This window comes from Gavialis gangeticus, unplaced genomic scaffold (assembly GCF_001723915.1).
Source record: "Gavialis gangeticus isolate Ggan-Ray unplaced genomic scaffold, GavGan_comp1, whole genome shotgun sequence".
Classification (NCBI taxonomy): domain Eukaryota; kingdom Metazoa; phylum Chordata; order Crocodylia; family Gavialidae; genus Gavialis; species Gavialis gangeticus.
In genome coordinates this window covers 16,741,741-16,746,459 of record NW_017728992.1, presented here as the reverse complement: position 1 = coordinate 16,746,459, position 4,719 = coordinate 16,741,741, and the positions used below count along the sequence as shown (strand labels likewise).

The window sequence follows — 4,719 nt, the reverse complement described above, 5'->3', positions numbered from 1 at the left end:
CCCCCCCCCCCCCTGAATCTCACAGGGTGCATCTACACATGCACCAAACTGCCCCATTTTTACTGTTTTAAATGATGATGTGCAGTGCTGGGGCCACATGGGTCATTTCCAATGGCAACACAGCATCGCATGTAGACGTGTCCACAGAGTAGCTCACTCACTGGCATAAATTAAGAACTTTGGGGCTCACCTCTGCACACTGCTTAGAAGATCAGGTATTCTCTGTAGTCAAGTATACGTGATCAGTAGCCCATATGACAAATTAAGCTTGTTTAGACTTTAACTGTTGGGACAGTACAGTCACAGAACAGCATTCCCTCATGGCACCTCATGAAGACTAAGTCCAAAGTCATTAAGGGTATAGACAGAAGTGCAACTTGCCACTGTAGATAAGAACACTTTGCAGCAAGTGTTCTGAGCTACAAGGATTTTCCCCTGCAGGACCAAACAGAAGTTCCCTCCCTGGAACCAAGAGTGAAGGGAATCTGGGGGTTGGTCTGGTGTTTGTTTTTTCAGCCCCTTCTGTAGAATGGGGTGGGTGAATTGTAGCCCCACAACCAGCTCTCTGCCAGCCTGGTCTGTTTTCAGAATGGGAGGGAGAAGAGGGAGCTCATTCTAGGGGGTTCCCCAACTGGCCTTAGAAGGTAGGGTTGGTGGAATGAAGGCACCCACATCGGGGGCAGGGGGTGAATACACCTGCCCCACCCTCCAGCAGGGGCTGGAAAAAAAAACCAACAGAGCAACCCCAAGACCAAACCGGATCAGTTTTGTTTTTGTTTGGTTGGGGGTTTTATTTGTTCTTTTTTAACTGGTCTGAAGCCACTCACTTGTGTTTGGTCATGGCTATAGATTACTTTCTGTGGCCAGATTGGGCAAAAATTATCATTTTCTGTCTGCACCCTAAAGTAGTGTTCCAGTCTCTGGGGTCAGGGTTATTGATAAAGTGCACAAAAATACACACCCAGTCTTCAAAACTGGCCACAGCCCTTGCCTGTGCAGTTTTGTCCCTATTTAAGCTTTCTTCTAGCAGACTTATTCTCCATCATTCAGCCTGCTTGATTGTTTCCTGCTCTTTCTAAGCAGGACAAAGGAGGTAGGGTTGTCCCTTTCTCTCTTAGGCAAAGCAACACAACTGTCCTGCTAAAGACTACCCAGAACCGCCTAGTACCTGGGTTTTTATCTTGATTAGAGATAATTGCTTGATTAACATCTAATCCTTGCTAAGCAGCTTGTCTCTCTTACTCCTTCAAATATCTGTTTCCTTTTAAGGGCTACTTCATGGTATAGAGAGGGGACTGGCCTTGACACTATTCTGCTGAAAGGTAGGGAAGCATCCTGTTGCAAGGACAAAGCTTGTTTCCCTGGAAAATATGGATGATGTGAAGACTGCTCATTCATTGTTGTTTGGTTGGTTGGTTGGTTGGTTGGTTAGGTTTGGCTTTTTTTGTAACTTATTGGATCTTGAATGGGTCTCTTTTATAAACAAGTGGAGACCTGGCAAAATCAGTAAACTGCAATTTTCTGAGCATGTACTTGTTAAACTATGCACCACCTGTCAACTTTGCTGTAAGTTATGTGGCTGGAACCTCAGGCAGCATTTTGACACAGCAAGGCAAATGACTGAAGAGTACTCTAATAGCTGTTGTGTCTAAATGCTCTTCACTCTGTTTTAATCAGGGATTTAACTAGATTTGATGGAAATTAAGTCTTCATTGCCACAGGATGAATCAGGGGACTAGATATTACATTGATTGACATTGTTGCACCAGCTTTACCTTTAGACATTTTCACAGTTTGTCTTAGCTAGCTGCCAAGCATAGCATAGCATACCATAATTTCTATGGCTACTAGCTGGCATACAGGAACATGTTCAGAATTCATAAGACCTGAGACTAATGCAAATCCATGTCAAATAGAGTAGCTGAATAATCCTACTGTATAACTTTATTTTGATGTCATCTCTGGGGAATTCAGTTGCAGTGCATCTGTTCAAAATTCCTGATGTGTAGAGCAGTGGAGAACTACTGTAAGCACAAAAAATATCCTTTCCCCTTGAGACTCCTCACTGCTGGAAGTTTGGACATATGGAGCAACAGATTGCTGGATAGAGAAACTTGGTTTAGTATGACTACACATCTATTGGCAACCTTCCTGGATACTGATCAACATATTTGCTATTGAAAAAATACAGTTTCAGGTCTATTTACTAGGAAAGTGTCATTGTTCTGTGATCCCAGGACAGATTGCTGTATGGGAGAATGTCTTGCAACCGGATAATAAATTAATGATATTATTGTTAAGCTGGGTGTCTAGATGACAATCAGCATATTTACTCTTAAAAGTGATCTACAGCTTCAGGTCTTTTTATTATAGAATTGTCATTTTTCTATGATCCCAGAGCAGGGGGTGGGGACGACTGCTTTCTACAATACAAGCAGTCTAGCCACTTCATTACAGAAGTATTATACAGAAGACTGTATATAAGAACATACCCCAGCAATTTATTATGTTCAAGACACTAAGATGCAGCTAATACTGCTCTCTGGCGTGTTCTTCTTCTCTTGTTAATGCCTGAATTATGCCTAAGATACTGTCTAGGGTAAATGTTAGGACCATGTATCAGCCAGTAAATGTCCAGCTGTTAATAGCATCCACTGTACAGCTAAACCCAATGAGTAACATAAAACTGTTTCCAAATGAGTGCTACTAGTGATGGTAAAAGCCTAAATTTTACTACTAACCAGAGGTAAAACTGTTGCTCAGGGGACAAATATTCTTTTACCAAAATACTATATCTGTCCCCATTGTTCTTTTTTTAATTTGTTCCCCAGAACATTCCATTCTCTCTAAGTTCTTACATCCTGCACATCACTTTTGGAAAGCAGTGACCTTAAAATTTAAATGATATACTTGCATGCTGTTTCACAGCTGTAAACATTAATATAAACAAATCTGTATTCTATCCTTGTCTAGAAGAAAAGGAAAATAGCATTTTAAAATCATGCTTATAATGAACAGTCTCTGTTATACATATGCCTCACTACCCTCATAGACATCAGGGCTGGAAGGGACCTCGCAAAATCATCAAGTCCAAGGGGCATTAAGTTGGCTCAAGTCAGATCATCTCAGCAAGATGAGCATCCAAGTATTTCTTAAAGGTATCCAGAATAGGTGCTTGCACCACTTCTGAGGGGAGTCTACTGCAGACTCTGGAGACTCGGATGGTAAAGAAGTTTTTCTTTATGTCCAGCCTAAAATGATCTTCCAGCAGTTTGTGACTATTAGACCTTGTCTTCCCTTGGGATGTCTGGTGAACAGATGTTCTCCCAGTTTCTGATGCATAGCCCTTATAGGCTGCCACCAAGTCACCCCTGAGTCTTCACTTCTCCAGGCTGAAAAGTCCCATGCCTCTCAGCCTCTCTTCATAAGGCCTGTTCTCTTGACCTATAATCATGTGGTGCCTTATCTCTTGTCAGCCTGTAGATTTCTTGAGTCAAATAGAACTTATCAATGCATGTGAGGAAGTTTAACGATCGATCAGATCCGGCTAAATGCTCTTCCCATGAGATGTCAGCCCGGTTGAAGTCGCCCATGATGACCATGTACTGAGAATATGCAAGCTTTTCCAGATCCCTAGCAACTTCATGGTCAAGCTCTTCCTCCTGGTTAGGAGGTCTGTAATAGACTCCCAAAGTTATTCCCTTCACCATGTTCTCCCTGTATTCTAACCCAGAGGGTCTGAAGTCGCCCTCCTCATGTGCCAATCTCTGCTTGTAGAGAAGTGTGCTGCTCCTTCACATAGAGAGCTACACCCCCACCCTTCATAGATTTCATAGACATTAGGGCTGGAAGGGACCTCGGAAGATCATCGAGTCCAGCCCCCCACCCAAAGGGCAGGAAGTTAGCTGGGGTCATAGGATCCCAGCAAGATAAGCATCCAATTTGCTCTTGAAGGTGTTCAATGTAGGTGACCGATGGCAGGCTGTTTCAGACCTTGGGGGCTCGGACAGTAAAGAGGTTCTTCCTTATGTCCAGTCTGAAACGGTCTCGCAGTAGTTTATGACCGTTCAGCCTCATCATCCCTTGGGGCACTCTGGTGAACAAACATTCCCACAGATCCTGGTGATCACCCCTGATAAATAGGTGGCCATCAGGTCACCCCTGAGCCTGCACCTTTCCAGGCTAAAAAGCCCCATGGCTCTCAGCCTGTTATCGTAAGGTCTGTTTTCCTGACCTCTGATCATGTGCATGGCTCTTCTCTGGACTCTCTCAAGCTTCTCCACATCCTTTTTGAATTGTGGAGCCCAAAACTGGACGCAGTACTCCAGCTGCGGCCTCACCAAGGCCGAGTACAAGGGGAGAATGACATCCTGGAATTAAAGATGTGTACAGTACTGAATTACAGCTGCATGCTTTTAAAAAGGCTAGTATCCACCTTTGGTGAGAAATCAATGGAAACAAACCATATTCATGTGCACTGAAAGCTCATTCACAAAAAGTAGCTGAATTCAAATGAGTGCATCTGAGGTTTGTAATAAATATTTCATATATCTGTAAACATGATGCTGGAGCAGGGAGGTGGCAGGGGGATACAGATACAGTAGTTCAATTGCCAGGTCAAGCTAGGAAAGTAATGGGGAGGAGGGGAGAATCCTGAGCTTCTTTAGACAAGAAAACAGAATGGTAGTGAACTGGAATTGGGAGCCTTCTTCTCAGTTA

The 4,719-nt window shown here is 43.4% G+C and overlaps 1 long non-coding RNA gene across 1 annotated transcript in view; it reads right to left on the bottom strand.

The window, feature by feature from the left end:
* Positions 1-4,719, bottom strand: part of LOC109299245 — a 21,793-nt gene that overhangs the window by 16,153 nt on the left and 921 nt on the right. The window lies entirely within an intron of this gene.